At 38.1% G+C, this 20,587-nt stretch overlaps 1 long non-coding RNA gene across 2 annotated transcripts in view; it reads left to right on the forward strand.

Moving 5' to 3' along the window:
* The window catches only part of LOC140635863 (uncharacterized), a 69,532-nt gene that overhangs the window by 13,606 nt on the left and 35,339 nt on the right, over positions 1 to 20,587 (forward strand). For both annotated transcript variants that reach the window (XR_012033175.1, XR_012033174.1), the window contains exons 5-6: positions 6,049 to 6,777; positions 11,600 to 11,904. This is a non-coding gene — a long non-coding RNA (uncharacterized lncRNA). The remainder of the gene's footprint in view (positions 1 to 6,048; positions 6,778 to 11,599; positions 11,905 to 20,587) is intronic.

Here is a 20,587-nt window from a genome sequence, read left to right on the forward strand (position 1 = left end):
ATATACCTAAAAATATGTTAAAAGATGCACAATATGAATGCATGTAAATTGTAACAACAGTAGTAAAATTTTGGGGAAGAAGTTGAAGTGTAGAGTTTTTATATGCAATTAAATTTAAGTTGTTAAAATAGACTATTACAGGGGTGTCTGGTTGGCATAGTTGGAAGAGCATGTGACTCTTGATCTCAAGGTTGCAAGTTCAAGCCCCACATTAGGTGTAGAGATAACTTAAAATTTCTTTTTAAAAACATAGACTGTTATAACTATAAAATATTTTATGTAAGATCCAAGGCAACCCCCGACATACACATAAAATTCCTATAGCATTTACACAAAAGAAGAGAAAGGAATTAAAGCATAGCAATGCAATACATAGAGACATATGTGTGTATATATATGTGTGTGTATATATATATGTATATATATATGTGTGTGTGTGTGTGTGTGTATATATATATATAGGCATATATATCCATGAGTGTGAATCCATTTATCTATATATATGTACAACCATACACAAAGGAAGACGAGAGGAAAAAAACAAACAAAAGAAGTACAAGACTTCTAGAAAACAACAAAATGGTAATAATAATTTTTCCCTATCAATAATTAAATGTAAATGGAATGAATTCCCTATCAAAAGGCACAGAGTGGCTGAATGGATTAAAAAAATAAGACCCAACAATATACTGTCTACAAGAAACTCATAGTTTTAAGGACACACATAGGCTAAAAATGAAGGGAAGAAAAAATGTTCCATGTAAATGATAACCAAAAGAGTACAGAGGTGGCTATACATATATTAGAAAAAATAGACTTTAAGTCAAAAAATGTCACAAGACAAAACACATATATAATGATTGAAGTGCAATCCACCAGGAAGATATAACAATTATATATGCACCTAACATCAAAGCACCTAAATACATAAAACAAACATTGACAGAAATGAAGGGAGAAATACATAGCCATCCAGTAATAATAAGAGTTGTCAATATTCTACTTTGAATAATGGATAGAAAATCTGGATAGAAAATCAATAAGGAAACAGGACTTTAACAACACTGTTGACTGAATGGACCTCATAGATGTGTATGGAACATTCCACCCAAAGCAGCATGTACCTTCTCAAGTGCACACAGAAATTTCTTCAGGTTAGATCATGTGTCAGGTCACAAAACAAATCTTAGCAAATTTAAGAAGATTGAATCATATCAAGTATCTTTTCTAACTACAGTGGATTGAAACTAGAAGTCAATGGCAAAAGGAAAACTGGAAGAAAATTCACAGATATGTGCAAATTAAACCACACACCTTTGAACAACTATTGGGCCACAGGAGAAATCAAAAATGAAATTAGAAATACCTCAGGACAAACAAAAATGAAATCATATCATACCAAAACCTATGGGATGCAGCAAAAGCAGGGACGTTCATAGTGATAAACATTAAAAAAGAAGAAAGATGTCAAACAGTCTAACCTTATACTTCAGGGAACTAGAAAAAGAAGCCCAAAGTTAGCATAAAGGAAATATCAAAGATTTGAATACAGATAAAGGTAAAAGCAGAAGTAAAATAGAAAAAGATAAAAAAGATTTTTTTTAAAAAAAGGAGCTAAGAGTTGATTTTTGAAAGGACAAACAAAATGGGTGAATTAGACCAAGGAAAAAAGGGAAGCCTTGCGTAAAATCAGAAATGGAAGAAAAGACACTATAACTGATGCCACAGAAATAAAAAGGATAAGAGACTACTGTGAACAGTTATAGACCAACAAACTGGATAACCTAGAGGACATGGATAAATGCATAGAAACATACAGCCTATCAAGCTACATCATGAAGAAGTAGTCTGAATAGACTTCTAACTAGTATGGAGATTGAATCAGTATAACTTCCTAACAAAAGCCCTGGACAAGATGGTTTCACTGGTGAATTCTACAACATATAAAGTAGAATTAATACCAATCTTTCTCAAACTCTTCCAAAAATCTGAAGGCTAGAGAATACTTCCAAACTCATTTTATGAAGGCAGCGTCACCCTGATACTAAAGCCGGATGAAGATACTACAAGAAAAGGAAACTACATGCCAAGACTCCTGATGAATATAGATGCAAAAACCATCAACAAAACACTTGCAAGCCAGTCCAGCAGTATGGAAATAAATCCACATGTGTACCATGAACTGGTCTTTGACAATGGTGTCAACAATACACAGTGGGGAAAGGATAGTGTCTCTAACAAATGGTGCTGAAAAAACTGGATATCCATATGCAAACAAATGAAATTGGACCCTTTTCTTAGACCATACACAAAAATCCACACAAAATGGATTAAATACTTAAACACAAAACCTAAAACTATAAACGCCTAGAAGAAAGAAGGGAAACATTTCATCACATTGACCTTGGCAATAATTTCATGAATATGACACAAAAACACTGGCATCAAAAACAAAAATAAATAGGACTACATTGAACTAAAAAGTTTCTGCACAACAAAGGAAACAACAGTGCAAAGGCAACTTATGGAATGGGAGAAAATATTTGCAAACCATGTATCTGATAAAAGGTTAATCACTGGAATATATGAGATGGTTAGTTTATGTGTCAGCGTGACTGAGCTCAAAGGTGCCCAGATATCTGGTAAAATATCATTTCTGGATATATTTGTGAAGGTGTTTCTGGAAGAGCTAAGCATTTGAATCAATAAACTGAGGAAAGAAGATCCACCTTCACCAAAGTGGACAGGCATCATCCAATCCATGGAGGGCCTAAACAGAGCAAAAATGTGGAGGAATGGTGAATTCTTTCTTCTGGAGCTGGGACATCAATTTTCTCCTGCACTTGGATGTCAGAGTTCATGGTTCTTGGGCCTTGAGATTCTAAGCCTTCCACCATAGGTTCCCCTGGTTCTCAGGCCTTTGAACTCCTACCGAGTTATACCACTGGCTTTACTGGTTCTCCAGATTGCAGATGGCTGGTTGTAGGACTTCTCAACCTCTGTAACCATATGAGTCAATTCCTATAATGACTTTATTCTTGTATAAATAGATATATTGATACTGTTTCTCTGGAGAATCCTGACTTACATAATATATAAGGAACTCCTACAACTCAATAGTAAAAAAAATAAACCAACAACAACAACCTAATAATCTGATTAGAAAATACATTAAGGACTTGAATAGACATTTCTCCAAAGAAGACATAAAAATAGCCAGCAGGTATATGAAACAATGTCCAATGTCACTAATCATTAGGGAAAAACAAATTAAAATCGCAATGAGATACCACTTCACGCCTTTCAGAGTGGCTATTACCACAAAACAAATGACAGGTGTTGGTGAGAATGTGGAGAAATTGGAACCTTGCATCCTTTTGGTGGGAATGCCAAATGGTGCAGCTGCTTTGGAAAGCAGAATGGAAGTTCCTCAAAAATTTTTCAGTAAACGTACCATATGATCCAGCAACCCCATCTCTGAATATTCAAAAGAATTGAAATCAAGATCTCAGATATTAGCTCTGCTATGTTCATTGCAGCACTATTCACAATAGCCAGGATACAGAAAGAGCCTAAAATTGCCCATCAACCGATGAATGAGTAAAGAAAATGTGATATATACATGCAGTGGGATACTATTCAGCCTGAAAGAAGGGGAACTCTGCAACATGCGGTAACATGGAGGAATCTGAAGAACATTATGCTAAGTGAAGTCAGTCAGTTACAGAAAGACAATTATTGCATGATTCTACTAATAGGATGTATCTAAAATAGTCAAGTTAATAGAATCAAAGAATGGAATGGTGGTTGTCAGGGATTGGGGAGAAGGGGAAATGGGGATTTACTAATCAACCAGCATAAAGTTTACTAAGCAAGATAAATAAGCTCTAGAGATCTACTGTACAATGTTGTACCTATAGTCAACAATAATGTACATTTAAATTTTTGTTGAAAACATAGATCTTACCAGTATTCTGGAATGACTCAAAAACTAAGGTTCTCTTATTCTTTGTTCTGAAATCTCCCATTTCATACCCTTGAATGGGCATGGTCTGTTTTTGTCTATATTCTCGGTGTGCTTGGTATACTTGGTTTGTGTGTGTGTGTGTATGTGTGTGTAATAGGAATGTTTCGACAAGGTACCTGCCTCTCCACACCTACCTTTTCTTCCATTTTTGTACCATAGGATCAGAAGAATTTGAGGGATAGTCCTTATTTTCCCACACCTTTCATAAAGGAGGTATCTTTACATAGCCTAGGTGTCCACCAAACATTTTCCTCAACTAAAGATATATGATCCCCTTGTAATAGATTTACAAATCCATACAATTCATAGAGGGAAAAGAGAAACATAAAATCATTTTTAGAAGAGGGGTAGGCATAGGATGGGCAAACATCAAGCCACTGGAAATGAATATTCTATGGGAGGAGGGGGCCAATAGGAAACTGGAACGCTGACTTGGGGTATGTGGATTCCACTACTGGTGCCTCTCTCTCTCTCTGTGAGACCTAGACTAGTCCCTGGGTCCCGGTTTGTTTCCTTGTCTGGAAAATGAGGGGGCTCAGTGACCTTTAAGATTCCTTTCACTTCTATGTTTCTGTGCCTTAAGTGACTTTTAAAAGAGTACTTGAGTTGCCAGAATTTAGGCCTTTGCCTTTTTTTGCTTTGCTTTGTTGTGCCTTCACTACACTGTTGTGATGTAAACATGAGTCCTTCAGAGTTTCCATTTTTCAGATGGGAGTCTGAGCTGGGTGACTTTGGGTCATGTGATAGATTGCCTAACCTCATGTTAGGCAGCTTCCTCAGATCATCGTATGTTTAGGGGAAAAACAAGCTAGTCTCTTCAGAACAAAAGAGCTTATTCTACATCGCTAGGATGTTGGCCCAATCAGTTATTCCTTAAACTTTTCAGCTAGATTAAATGGAGTAATTTCATTTTTTTTTTTTTGTAATTTCACTTTTTATATTTTTCCCCAGCTTCCCTCTCATTCTCAAACCTATATTTTTTAGAACAACTGCAAAGTGAATTCACTGGCCAAGTTTCGTGGTATAAGCTCCTATCACAATTCCCTTTAGCCTCTGCGAGGAACTCATAAGGATTATTCCCTTTCCAATATTAAGAGCACTTTCCTGGAGTCTTGATGTTAACCCATCTCTTCTCCACCCCTAACACCAGATCTCTACTCCTTTCATTAGCATTTTAAAAACTTTGAGGGATGGATCCTCAGGCAAAACATAAGGATGCCAAACATTGCCCAACTATCCACACATACTCTAGTTTTTCAGGCAGCAAAATGAATGTATATGCAAACAAATTCAGTTTGCATATCAGACAGTGGAAGAAGTAACTTTTTTTCAGACTCCAGACCCTGAGTCCTTCTTCCCAAAAATAGTACTTTTGAGTTTTCTGCCACAATTAATACTTTTTTCAAATAAACTATATATTATATGAATTACCTTCTCTAAATGAAAATTACTGACTTGTTGCTTTTATGCTGCATACACAAATTGATTTGGTATCATTGTTAAACACCTTTACATGCTCTACTTTAAGATGAAAAATAGACGAAATCAAAATTATATTGGAAATGAAAAAGGATTAAAGGAATACCAAACTGAAAGCAAAGTCTTGGTTTGGATACCGGCTCTACCATGTGAATCAAGTTATCGGTAAGAGCTGTCCACTCTAAATTCTGTAGTTCTGTAACTTACTTACTACACTTACATCTATAGTTACATGACAGTCCTCCATGATCACAATCACAAATTCATGTGATTCCTCTGTTAATGAAGGGAAGAAGGAAACATTTTTTGAGAGCCTAATATACCCCAGATCTGGTGTTAGTGATAGATAACTACCTCATTTTGTTTATGAAGAGCTTTAGGAAATAAGTTTGTTCTTCTTTCTTTCTTTTTTTTTTTTTTTTGAAATAAGCTTGTTCTATGTGTAATCTTCAGGATAGATTGTAATTTTTTTTTTAAAAAAGGTAAAATACAGATGAGCATGTGTAGCATGATCCCATTAATTTTTTTTTTTTTTTAATTAGGTCCTGTATATGCCTAGAAGAATTCTGGAAAGCTCCAGAAGAGAATGTTAACAGTGATTAAGTCTGGTAAAAGTTAAAAAAAAAAAAAAAAAAGTCTGGTAAAAGTTACTGGAGGTTGAGAGTAAAGAGAAAGATTTTTGCTTTCATTTCATATCCTTTCGTGCTTTTTTTAAAAAACCAGGAGCCGGTATTAATCTACCTCTTATATCCCCTTTAGGAGAAAGGAAATAAGAGTAGACTTTGAACAGCCAAGAGAATCGGTATTTGTAGTACTGCTTATTTTATTGTTTTCTTCATGTGAAGAAAATGATATTAAAGTAAAAGAAAAGATAATTACTTAAGTGTAGATAAACCCATGAGATTATTTTGTTTTTGTTTTTTGTGGGGGTTTTTGGAGAGTTAGAGGGGAGATCCTAAGTTGTCTTTGTTCTGCTTTTAGAATCTAACTTCCAGCTTTTTAGCAAATGAGGCTCAGAGATAGATGGATGTGGGGTGAGAAAGACTTCCATGTGTAGTATGATATAATCACAGGATTAGTTCTGGTTGTTCAATGTAAGACTTACTCATTTCTTTATTCTTCTTTGCTTTGGTGTATAAAGGTGTTTTGTATTTGAATAAAATGCCCTCAGGTATAGGAAAAAATTCTGAAACTCTACATGGTACTCCTATCCTAAGACCACTCCACAACTCAGAGATACTCATCCAAATATAGAGTCGGCTGAAGATGTGGTATGTTATGTTTACAGGTTTGGGTTTAAATAAAATGGCATCCCACCCTTAGTCCCAGGCAGGAGAGACTTCTTCCGTGGATGCTGGGCTTCAGAGGACCCTATAAATACACAGACACACACTGTGCTAAAGAACACATGGGTACCTCTATCTTAGAATCTGGTGCTTAGCACTGACATGGCACAGCCTACAGCCCTAAACATCTGCTTCAGCGACTAACACAATGCAAGTCCAAAAGAACAAATTATGCGGAAATCTTGATTATAACCACATACCAATTGATTTTACTAAAATGAAAGCAATTATATAGCAATTATGAATTATGCATGTCTTTTTTTTATTATTCATCTAATACAGCTCATCAGCAGAACACCCAGACATATGAAATAATAAGGAAATTCTGTTGTCTTTAATATTTTGCTCATGTAAAAAACCACAACTTTCACTGATTTTTCAGCTTTGGTGTTTTATTAGTCAGCTTGGGCTGCCATAACAAGATGCCACAGACTGGATGGCTTAAACAACAGATATTTATTTTCTCACAGTTCTGGAGGCTGACAGTCCAAGGTCCAGGTGCCATAGGTTGTTTTCTGATGAGTCCTCCGTTCCTGACTTGCATATATCTTCCTCATCTCTATTTTCTCACATGGCCTTTCTTCCACGTGCCTGCAGAAAGGGAGAGATCTCTGGTGTCTCTTCCTCTTATAAAGATACCAGTCCTATCAGATTAGGGCCCCATCATTTTGACTTTATTTAACTTTAATTACCTCCTTAAGGGCTCTATCTCCAAATATAGTCTCACTGGGGGTTAGGGCTTCAATGCATGAATATGAGGCGAGATGACGCATTTCAGTTCATAACAGGAACTGTTAGGAAGATGTTTTTGTCAAGGTAGATATAAGGAATAAGCTTTACTCAATAGTTTGCTAGCTTGATTTATGACTTTTACACATTTAGACATATGACATGTGGTCCTCCATTTGTGGTCTTGACCCAGACCCCACAAATATGATGGGCAGACCTATAACAAAGAATAAGTATATGCTACAGTTTGTGGCTAAGAGTGGCTTCCATCAAACCTAGCTCACGGGGTATTTACGAAAGAGTTTGTCAATGAGTAAGGGTGTCTTTCAGTGGAATGATCTATAGGATGAGGTAGTAAGCTCTCTGTCCCAGGACATGTGAAAGCAGAGGATGGTTGACCAAATGGCAGGAATGTTGAGAGGTATGCCTATGCTGAGTAGAAGGCTAAATGAGATGATCAATAAGACCCTTCCTAATTTTAAAATCCTATGAAATCTCCATTATCTCGAAATATAGGCTGTCAGGTCTTTTCCTTAGTTATATCTTTTAAAACAATACTAGCTTTCTAAATACTGGAGTCAGAGAAATTTTCCTAGGGTACTTAATGTCTCCTGAATGTTTTGCTTAATATCTATATGATCTTTTGAGCCACAAAAGCTGTTTCTGAGTTGTATGTGCTTTCAAAGACAAGAAGACTTTTGGCATATTTCAGGTTAAGCAGTAAAACTGCTATTGAATGAGAAAACAGTGCTCGCTTCGGCAGCACATACACTAAAATTGGAACGATACAGTGGAGAAAACAAAATCCCAAACCAAAAATGCATTGCTTTCTATAAGTGTAGTTCAGATAATCTCTAGACAAGTTATTTGCTTCATATTTAATCACAGTCATAAGGGGATATTACAACAGATTTTATGTTCTCTAGAAAATAGATGATATACAGCTATATGGAGAATATGAAAGTTTTGTTTGCTAAGATCTAACTGTGAAAAAGCTGTTATTGATGGTCTTCCTTACCCCAGAGAGGTTTTTTTTTTTTGACTAATGAGAACTGTCTTTGTTTTTATAGGAAAGGAGACAAATGTACTGGGAATAATAAAGTAGGGAAAGACCTTAGTGATAGGTCATCTAATCCTTTCAACTCATTGTACTAGTAGGAAAATAGAGGAGATGGACAACTTGCCTAAAGTTACACAGCTAGTTACTAGTAAAACCAGGATAAGACCAAAGTCTCTCCTGCTTCCAATACAGTATTTGTTTCCATATACTTTGTTGCTATACATATAGTATAACACCCAGTGCTCATCCCATCAAGTGCCCTCCTCAGTGCCCATCACCCAGTCACCCTTTCCCCCCACCCGCCTCCCCTTCCACTACACTACCCTTTGTTCATTTCCCAGAGTTAGGAGTCTCTCATGTTTTGTCACCCTCTCTAATTTTTCCCACTCATTTTCCCTCCTTTCCCCTATAGTCCCTTTCACTATTTTTTATATTCCCCGTGTGAGTGAAACCATATGACAATTGTCCTTCTCTGATTGACTTACTTCACTCAGCATAATACCCTCAGTTCCATCCACATCGAAGCAAATGGTGCTAGTAATATTCCATTGCTATGACCAGTTTCATTAAACCACTTAGAACCTGGATTCCCAATAATAAGGATCAAAAGCACACTAGTTAGGATCATGTTCTTGTTTACAAACAAAACAAAATTTACCTAACAAAATATCTAATGTTGTGATGATAATTTCTATGAGTTCTATTATTCTAGGTATTGAAATCATACAAATAGTCCAGAATTTCCAAACTAGAAGGCCATCAGTGGAGGTATCACATTCTCTCTCTCTCTCTCTCTGCATCTCAGCAAATGACATTGAAATCCCATACTTCCTTCTGTCACTGTTTACCCTTTCTTTATAAAAACTAACACAAAATTTGTAGGCATTTATAGTCCTTTCCAATATAATATTTTAATACACGGCAGAACATGAACCAGAAAGTTCTTTTTGAAGTTTAGAGGGCTCCAGAGGAAACCCCCATAAGGCACTTGTGTGTATGGCAAAAGGATATAGGAAAACTAGAAAATCTTCAATGAAGAAAGAGATGGAAACCATAAAAGGTAACTTCACTTGCTAAATGCAGACTGTGCAAGGAACTGAAACACGAAGGAAAAGGCACTCAAAGTGGAACTTAGATCACATCCCCTGAGAAGGGGAGTGAGACAGGGCAACACTAAGGCTCGTGGTGCTCACAGCAGAAAACCCCAAACAGGAAATGAAAGTCAAATGACAAAAGGCAAAGGGAAATTAAAATTCTTTATAGAAGGAACTAGAGGAATAAAAAGGAAAATATTACCTTATTAGGTGTTGGGGAGGGAAGTACATACCCACTAGCCCAGTCAGCACACATGGATTCTGAGGGAGTCAGTGCTCTTCTTGTCTCCCAAGAGGCTTCACATGTGTTACTCATGGGGATTTATCTCCAAAAGCCCCAATTTCCTGAACTGTAAGTTGGTAGTAACAGTACCTTCCTAAAAGGGTAAATCAGACAATGTGGGTGAAGCATTTAGCATAATGCTTGGTACCTAATAAATGCTGGATACTTGGTAGCTGTTATTAATGTCATTATGAACTAATTAAACCAAATTTCTATTCTTTCCTTATGCTAATAATTATCACAGATATAGTATGGCAGTTACATGACCTTCAAATACACGGGTAACTACGCTTCCAGAAGATGAGGCCATTGTTTGTAATCATCCGTTTTTGTCAACATCCTTGATGATGGGTCATCAGTTACAAATTTTACTGCCTCAAATTAAAAAAAAAAAAAAAAAGAGTCAGCTTAAGCAGTTTTCCCAACGTGATACAACAAGTCAGTGACTTAGCTGAATATAAGACCTGCATTTCAGAGTCCTGTACTCTAGCTAGGATGTCCTGCTAGGATAAAAATAACCAATTAGTTATTTTACATTCTTATTTATAAGCTGCATCATGAAGCATAATCTAAGCCATGATTTAGACTGATTTAATTATAGAAAATCTGCATTTTCCATATGGTATTAAATATTTCTTGAAAGGAATACCTAAAGCACCATTTATATTTGCAAACTAGGGACAGCAAACAAGGGATGGAAGGGACAGATGCATTTAATATTTAAGGCATGTTCATATTATTGCAAAACAAATCATTGACAGTTTGATGTACTGATTAGAAAACCTCCTGATCTTACATTCTTATCACATGAAAAATTTGTATTTCATTTATTTGGCCTTATTTTCTATCCCTCTGCAATACTAATATAAATACAAGTGATACTGCTATTAATACTGATATTAATAATCAGTATTTTTTCCTGAATTTTTACCATACCCTTCCCTACCTCTCAGGTCTCCAGCTTTTAGTTATAAGACATTAACATAGAAGAAGGATGTAAATTGATAAGGAAGCCACAGAATGAGCATTTATTCATCTTGAATACTCTAGTAGGACCAAAAAGGTCATAGAGGCTATAAACATCTAAACAAGGGGTTTCAGATTTAAGGTTTAGAGCTCAGTGAATTCCCAAAAAATTGGGGAGATTGGCATTTTAATTTTTACCAAGTAAAGACATGTAAAACAACAACTAGTACCATATACTAACAACATTCCTTACTGAAAGAAAGACCATGTGAACTTTAAAAAAAAACCTGCTAGGGGGACTTCTGGCTCAGTCAGCTGAGCACCGATTCCTGATTTTGCCTTAGGTCATGATCTCAGGGTCATGAGATTGAGCCCTAAATTGTACTCCACAATAGGCATGGAGCCTGCTTTTAATTCTCTCTCCCTCTCCCTCTGCCCCTCTGCACCACCCCCACTCACCCTCTCTCTTTCTCTCTCTCTAAAAAAAAGAAAAACCTACTAGGAAAGACCAAAATATCAGTGTAAACTCAATTAACAAGAAGTGATAATAAACTGTCTCTTATGCATGTGTGTGTATTTTCTAAATTTTTAAGTTTTTTTCTCATTTTTCTGGAGACCAGTGAAAGACTGGCTTAATTCATGGACTGATGTTTGAGAGCTGCTCCAGAGACTTCCAAAGAATCCTTTTGGGGGCCAGATAAGTAATAAAATAAGTAATACAATTCTGTAACAAAATACAGAAATAACTTGGTGACTCTTATTGGGGGGTTACTCTGTTCCAGGCCTTGTGCTAAGCATGTGGCTTGCCTGCAGGGTAATACTTGGTGATGCTTGAATAGAGGAACCAGTCTCTGCTTCTTTCTGATTGTCATCACCATGAAGGCCACTAGGACCCCACTTGGACCCCAGAGATCTCATTGGTGAGCTGCTCTTTCCAAAAACATGATCATTATATGACAATTTAAAAGTATAACATAACAATGGCTTGACTAGCGCTTTGGAGGCAGCAGGATCTAGCCACAACTGGGATACAGTGTTCTTTCACAAAGGGACAAAAAGTTGCCAGGTTTTTTGCCACAAGCTTCTGTGCTGTGACAAAGCACTGCTTTGACCAGTGTACTCGGCCTGGTCTGAGACTACAACAGCCAGCCAGTGATGACAAATCAAAAATAGCCCCAGAGTCTAAATCAAGACACATGGTGAGTGACCACCCTGAGTCACCGCAGACCCATTTGTTACATACTTTATTTTTGGATAATTTTAGTAGGGACCGAAAGTATTTCATTTGCTCTTTCTTCTCTCCAAATAAGAGTACAAAGAAAGGAACTAAGTCATGTGGTTTTGTTTAACTTATCATAAAGGTTGCAGCTGGTAGAGATGATGTGATTCCTCAGCTTTGTAAAGCCCATGGTTAATTGGTTGGGATGATTCGTCCCTCTGAATCGCCTAAACTGCCACCAAGATAGTGGCTCACAGTCTATTGCATAAGAAAATTTTGCTCCCAGGAATGCCTGTTATCGTCCTAAGATCTTTGTTGCCATTCAAGGTGACAAAACAAGTGAATGAGAATGTTGATATGAGACATTTCCTACATGTAGGAAAAAGTTAGTTTGCCTTATTTAAGCCTATTTCCTATTTAAGATTTGAGTTAATTCTATACATGTTTATAATTTGCATTGTAAATATTCTAAGTATAAATATTTCATCTTAGCAAATGTATTATCCTTGTCTTTAAAAATGATTCCCATGAGTACATGTAACCTAGATTTTTCACCATATCTGGTCCTCCTACCACTCCAAAACTATATCCTATTGTTTTCCTTCTATGCGCTGCTCCTCAGCCTTCTCTTTGTTCTTGTAAACTGCCAAGATCATTCTCACCCTAAGGCTTTGCATTTGCTGTTTCTTCTGCTTGAAGTGATCACTCTAACATCTTCACATAACTGGCTGCTTCTTGTCACTTAGGTCTCTGTTCGAACATCGTTTCTTGGAGAAACCTTCTCCAAGAAACCTTGGCTGGAGTAATCCATCTTTTCAGTCCCTCTCTAATACTTTATCTTATTTTATTATCTTTATAGCACTTGCAAATATTAGAAATATCTTATGCTCACTTATTTATTAATTTATCATTTGCCTTCTCTAGCATGAAAGCCCTAAGAAAACAGGGACTTTGTCTTGTTTGTTCCTACAGCCCAACTAGAATAATGTCTGCCACACAGCAGTGCTCAATAAATGTTTGTTGAATAGATGAATGAAAAGATGGAAGAATTCACTAGCATTTTCATATTTTGTCATTTTTATCCCATAAAGTTCATGTCTAAATGGTACAAAGGCTAATGCATTCCATTAATTCTGTTGATCATTTTATCAGTAAAGGTAGGCCAATTGACTCATTATGTAAGTTATCTGGGCTTCACTGTCTCTAACTGATGATATCACTGAGCAGTTGCCAAAACTCCCCTTACATTATATAGCTCAGTCTAAAAGAACAATCAGATAAGAGCACAAATAAAATTTTAATATAAAAAGTAAAGGTTGGATATAATGATTTTAGGGTACACAAATAGTTCTTTAAACAAATATCTGGGGCAGCCCGGGTGGCTCAGTTGTTTAGTGCCGCCTTCAGCCCAGGGAGTGATCCTAGAGACCTGGGATTGAGTCCCATGTCAGGCTCCCTGCATGGAGCCTGCTTCTCCCTCTGCCTGTGTCTCTGCCTCTCTCTCTCTCTCTCTCTCTCTCTCTCTCTCTCTCTCTCTGTCTGTCTCTCATGAATAAATAAGTAAATAAAATCTTTAAAAAAAATCTAAACCAACAACTAACATGATCATTTTTTGTAGGAAAAAAAGTCATTAAAAGCAAGAGACCTATTCTTTCCATTTAAAAAATATTGGTATTGAAATTCTAACTAATGCAATAAGATAAGAAAAATAAAATGATAGAACTGACTTAAAGACAAAACTATCTTTACAAATAATGATTATCTACCAAGAAAACTTAAGATAATATTTTTAAAGGACTAATAGTGAAGTTCAGTGAAGTAGAGTTACAAAATAAGCGCATAAGAAATGATTTTATTATAGAGAAGCCATAGTTCCTTAGGAAACATAAATAGCTAGCGGTGCCTGGGTGGCTCAGTCAGTTAAACATCCAGCTCTTGATTTCAGCTCAGGTCATGATCTCAGGGTCATCATCAAGCTTGAAATTGTCCCTCTCCCTCCCTTCTGCTCCTCTCATCACTTGTATGTGCACATGCATGCCCTTGCTGTCTCTCTCTCTCTCTCAAATAAATAAATCTTGGGGCGCCTGAGTGACTCACTTGATCTCTGGGTCATAAGATTGAGTCCTGCGCCAGGCTCTGGTCCTCAGTGAGGAGTCTGCTTGGGCTTCTCTCTCCCTCTGCTCCTACCCCTGCCTGTATGTGCACATGCTCTCTCTTACTTGTTCTCACTCTCTCAAAAAATAAAATAAAATCTTTTTAAAAAGATAAAGAATGTTATGGATGTTAATATACCAGCTACAGTTTTTATTTTCTTTTCCTAGTGTCCAAACATGGTATTAATCTTAGACTGTAGAACAGGACTATGGATTTTAACATTAATACTGTGTTTTTCTATAAAAATGCATAACTTATCACTTGTTCATTCTTCTAACACTTATACTTGTCCTGTATGTGTAGTTTTGTAAAAGAACTACATAGAAAATGAAGGGAAAAGAGGAAACGTAGTCCCTACTCTTAAGGGATTTATAATCACGATGGAAAGAAATAATGCATGAATGTGAAACCATTAGAAAATTGTTTCTGGTAACCTCTATTTAATAAATACTTATTCAGCACTCATAATGAGAAAACCCTTTTGCAAGTTATATGTGGGGCAATGGGTAGACTTGTCACAAATGTGATTAGAACTCAGTCCTCAACGTCTTTGCAAGCTGTTAGGGAGAACAAGGCACACATCTTTGAGTGAGCTCTAACTTGAAACAGAAGAGAATTTGAGGAGTGCCTGGGTGGCTCAGTCAGGTAAGCCTCCAGCTCTTGGTTTCAGCTCAGGTCATGATCCCAGGGTCATGAAATTGAGCCCTGCATTGGGCTCCATGCTTAGTGCAGAGTCTGCTTAAGATACTCTCTCCCTCTCCCCCCACCCCCCACCACACTCACTCGTACATTCTGTCTGTCTCTCTCTCTGGCTCAGTCAGTCAAAATCTGACTCTTGATTTTCGCTTAGGTCATGATCTCAGGGTTGTGAGATCGAGCCTTGTGCCAGGCTCCCTGCTCAGCATGGAGTCGGCTTGAGATTCTCTCCCCCTCTCCCTCTGCCCTTCCCCCCACTTATGCTCTCTCCTCTCTCTCTAAAATAAAATACAAAAAAAAAAAATCTTTAAAAAAGGAATTTGAGAGAATAGAGGTGGACCAAATGGCATTCCACTTGGAGGGCACAACTTTGCATAAGACAAGAAAGTGTGGGATATGTTTGTGAACCCTGAGGAACCCTATCTGGTTGGAAGACAGGTGTACATGAAAGGGAACAGGGTAGTAAGACCAGAAGGAAAGATGAGAGCAAGCTCAGGTCACAGGATGGGAGTCTTGAATTTCTGACTGCAGAATTGAGATTATATTTGCTGAGCTTTCAACATTTCAAAGCAAGGAAGCAACTTTAGAGGTCTGGTGCAGGAATATTTGATGGTGGCATCTGGGCTGAGTTGAAGCACAGAAGAGAGGGAAGATGGAGGGTCTGTTAGTAAACTTTGGAAGATAAAGAAACAAAATTTTAATAGAAAAAGAAAAAGGAAAAGTTAGACCTAACGATTTAGGATAGACAAATAGTTCTTAAAAGTATCTATCTTAAACCAACAGCTAACATGATAATTGCTAGTAGAAGAGATAAAATACTAAAGGCAACAAGCCCATTCTTCCCATTTAAAAAAACATTGATCTGGAAGTTCCAATCAGACTTAAACTCAACTAGAGTAGACTTGAGAGACACTGCAGAGGTGGGATTGAAGGACTTTGTACCCAAAATTGTGCCTGGCTTTTAGTAGTTATTCATGAAACATTCATTAAATGAAGGAATAATTTTCTGTTCTTCCCTTATAATAAGTTCTCTGGGATAAGATCTCTCTCTCCCTCCCCCACTCCCCTTTGGTTTTTCCACACTACATCCCCAGAGTCTGGCATTTGTAGGCATTCAATTAATGCCACCTTATTATATATGTCACCTCACTAGATATGGGATTGAGAGAAATGAAGGAGTGGATGATTATTCAGTTTGGGATGTATTTCAAAGTCAGTGACATGTTTTCTTTCACAAGTATTAAAAAGGGAAGTTAGGAGGGGCTGGTTTGAAGGGAATGTGATTCGCTCACTTTTAAATGGCTTCATTCGAAAGACTAGGATTATTTACACAATGTGGTCCAGCAGAAAGCTGAAAATATGAAAATAGAACTCTGTAGATAACAGTAAGGGATAAAGATCTGAGAGCATCTGCACAGAGGTGTTAATTGAAAGAGTAGGAGTAGTTGAGATCCCCAGGAAGGAGGTATAGACAAGAGACATTCAGTTGAGGACACATCTTAGGATACACCATGTTTTAAGTGAGGCACAAGAGGAGCCAACAAAGGAACAGAGATGAAGTTAGAGGTGGGAGGCAAACTGTATTCTAATCACTCCGAAGATGAGGGAAGGAGATTTATCAAGAGGATAGTTAATAGCTACATCAAATTCATTGGGAAGATTAGTGAGGGTAGACTTTAAGAAAAGCTTTTTATCTGGATGTTAGCGGGAGCATTTCAGAATATGTGCATCTGTGTGGAGAGAGTGGAAAATAAAATCAGAATTTTTAAAAAAAGATTTTATTTATTCATGGGAGACACACACACACACACACACACACACACACACACAGAGGCAGAGACACAGGCAGAGGGAGAAGCTGGCTCCATGCAGGGAGCCTGACGTGGGACTCGATCCTGGGTCTACCAGGATCAGGCCCTGGACTGAAGGTGGCGCTAAACCGCTGCACCACCTGGGCTGCCCTAAAATCAGACTTAAATGGACAATGCATGAGATAAAAGGAGTAGATACATATTCCTCAGTTAAGAAATTTGCTGGGAAGATGCCTGGGTGGCTCAGTGGTTGAGCGTCTGCCTTTGGCTTGGGTCATGATCTCTGGGTCCTGGGATCGAGTCCCACAGCGGGCTCCATGCAGAGAGCCTGCTTTTCCCTCTGCCTGTGTCTCTGCCTCTCTCTCTCTCTGTGTCTCTCATGAATAAATAAAATCTTAAAAAAGTAATTTGCTGGGAACAGGAGGGAAGACAGAGGAAAGATTAGAGGTGTTTGACTAGTTTCTTATAGATGCTCCACCATTAAGTGGTTAACTTGCCCCAAATTTTCAAACCATGGCCCAGTCCAGTTTGGAACTATCTGTTACATAGCATCCCATCATATATTCCATTGCCAATGGCCAAGCAACAGATAGTTGCAGATGATCTCCATGTAGCAGCATGGACTGGATTCTGTGGAAGAAGATGTGTAAGTACAGGGGAAAGCAAGAGACAGCATGTCAGAAGAAACTACATATGAGCCAGCAAGGAACCACACAACGAGTGATTAACTTGGATCACTGACATCACAGACCCCTGTTCTGAACTAGGCCCTGGGATCTGGTTAAAGGATGATCCTAGGGTTGACTATGATCTCTGCTTAATGGTGGGATGAGTCTAATGATGTCTTCAAAGCTGGAATAATGAGGGACTGAAATAGCAGGAGGGGTGTTCCTAAGTTGAATGTGAAGGTTGGTTTTAATTAGAGTGGGGAAGAGAAGCAATTTCCAGCCTGTGGGACACACCTGAAGATAACACACGTATGAGGACTGCCTTCCTGTGGGCCAGTGAAATGTCCTTCTGACCACGTGGATGTGGAGGTCTTAGAGGTGACTGAGATTTACAAAGGTGATCCTGAAAGCTATTCACTGACATAGAGGTACCAACACCTCCTTAAAGCTTGAATGAAAGGATTTTTTCTGTTTGTTTTTTTTTCTCTCCCACTATTTCTCTGAGCTGGAAGCGGAAACATTCTTCTGTGTCACGATCACCACACTAGTTAGAAAAACATCTTCCACCAAAATAGAAAATAAATAAATGCTCACAATCTATGATATTTATGGGAAGATCCATCTCAAGACCAGGGAATGCTTTACCATTCACCTTTTTGGAAAAAGAGAAAGGAAGAGCTCATGATAGTCATCAGAATCAACCCACTCTTTCACCCATAAACTGCAAGGCAGATGCAAACATCTTCCCCAGATGCCCTGTCATCTTGTGTCATCTTTGTCATGAGACCAGGACTGTGCCCCTTAAAGACTCATGTGACTCCAAGATCCTCTCCTGCTATTTAGCATCCATCATTTCAAAGAATTTGGTTCAACTTTATCCTTCTTAATACCACTCGGTTTAACTGGTCAACTCTCTTGAGGTCGGGAGATCTCTTTACTCCAGTAAGAAACATCTAAAATATGAGGAAATAAGAACTTCCAAAGCTTTAGGAGAGCGCGGTTGTAAGGAAGTGACTTTATGATGTTCTACCAAGGGCTGTTTCCTCAGGATAAAACAACAGGAAGCAGAGATATCCACTGGGAGTGAGGACTGCAAATCCAGGCAGTAATTTAGAGGACAGGTGGGAGTTTCTTTCACCTATGATATTCCAGAATGGCTATCCTTGAGTTAAATGCAATACGTTGTACATCTTCCATGATTCAAAAATTTACCAAGAAATGTAAATTTCAGGTAAGTCCTGAGGGCTTGGGAACTGCAGAATTGGTATGAGATACTCAGTGAAGAATAGCAATCCTATCTTACAAGTATTTAATATCCATGAAGTAGATGTGCTAACAGTCGCTGTCTAGAAAATCATGATCATCCCAACAAAAGTTCCAGTTCAATGAGTTTTGAAGAATCCACAACCTAACTTTTCTGTTCAGTCTGGCTCATGTAACTAACTTTTGGAATTCCTTGGGGGTCATTTGGGACTTTTAGTGTTTAAAATCAAGGGGTAGGTCTAGGAAAAGGCCTAATGTCCAGGAGCAAAAACAACATAGTCTTAGGCATCTCAATGTACTCATCTCAGCTGGCCTCTAGAGAAGGGACCTGTTAGGCATGTGTTGGTGGCTATGCTTCAATCTTACCTAACAATTTATAACAAAGAATTAAGAACAGGTGGCACAGTTGTGCTATGTTAATAAGCACACAGAGATGGATACAAAGATTTCTTTGGACATCATTGTTTTGGCTGTTAGAGGCTCATGGCTCAGGTATGCAGGTTGCTGTGAATGAGAGGAATGATACACTTTGTTAAAATTTGCCACGGTTCCTGAGTACAGTCTAGATTCCCTTAGTAAGAGGCTGAAACCAGGAGGAATTCTGGCTTTCATTTACAACAGGACAGTTCTGATTCCCTTCTTTTTTTCCTTCCTTTATGTGTACAAAAAATATTTGGCAATAGTCAACTGTAGTATAGGGACTCAGAGCTCTCATTCACTGCATGTTAAAGGTTTCTTAAAGGGTCTCCATGTTTTTACAAAGGAAGGGACCAGGGAGAGGACCCCACATGAGAGAAGGCTCATCTACACTCACAGTTAGTCCTTCAACCCTCTACCCTACTCCAACCACTGCTAACCCTACTGACCTTGTGGTATCTATCTCCTCCCCTAAATTGGTGCTTGAAGTTTACTTTAACTCAATTTCACCTGGATACAGATGTTAATAGGAACAAACTATTTCTAGACATGAGCACTTGAATTTTTCATACAGTCCTGATCTAGAATGTAAGAGCCCACGGGAGTATAGCAGGACACAGGTTTTCTCTGAGTGAAGCTTTCTTTGTTCTCTCAAAAGAAGATGACTCTTGGATTAGCTCTGGCCACTTGATCAAGTCTGGAGTCTTGGGAGTTTCATCCTATTACTTAATTCAGTGTGAGCTCGATAAATCCACAATATGAATTCTGAGAGACCACTGACTTTCTCAGACACTCACTTTCTACCAGCATAAAAGAGAGAATAATGTTCCTCCTCTCTTAGGGTTGTTAGAATTGTGAGCTAAGGTATTTTTGAAAGTGCCTGACACAGTGCTTCTCAAGAGTTTGCCTCTTTGTCAGCTTTTACTTGAGCTGCTGGAAGCACTCTTTCTCCTGAAGAGTGCTCGAGAATGCAACTGCAAAGTGACACATAGTCTTAGTATCATGGGGAATACAGTTAATGGGAAATGACTTCAGTTTACTGCATCTGCTAGTAATCCTGTGATGCCATCGCAAAACAAAAGGCACATGACTACTCGTAAGCCCGCTGCACCTGAAAAAGAAATTGGATTCGACTCAGAAAATCAGACTGTAAAGCTAATCGCTCTGATCCAATAACGTGGCCCTGCAGAGTGGCATCATCAGCCCTGAGACACAGAGAGGAGGAGGGAGGGCAAGGAAGGAGAGTGAGCACTCCGGGAGGCAGCTGCCCAGCTCTCCAGACACTCAAACCAATGAAAAATTCATAAGGAGATGCTTTATAGCCAATGTCTAATACCACGCTGGGTCACAAGCCCATCTGAGCCAATCAATAGTA

The sequence above is a fragment of the Canis lupus genome, chromosome 6 (assembly GCF_048164855.1).
Source record: "Canis lupus baileyi chromosome 6, mCanLup2.hap1, whole genome shotgun sequence".
Classification (NCBI taxonomy): Eukaryota; Metazoa; Chordata; class Mammalia; order Carnivora; family Canidae; genus Canis; species Canis lupus.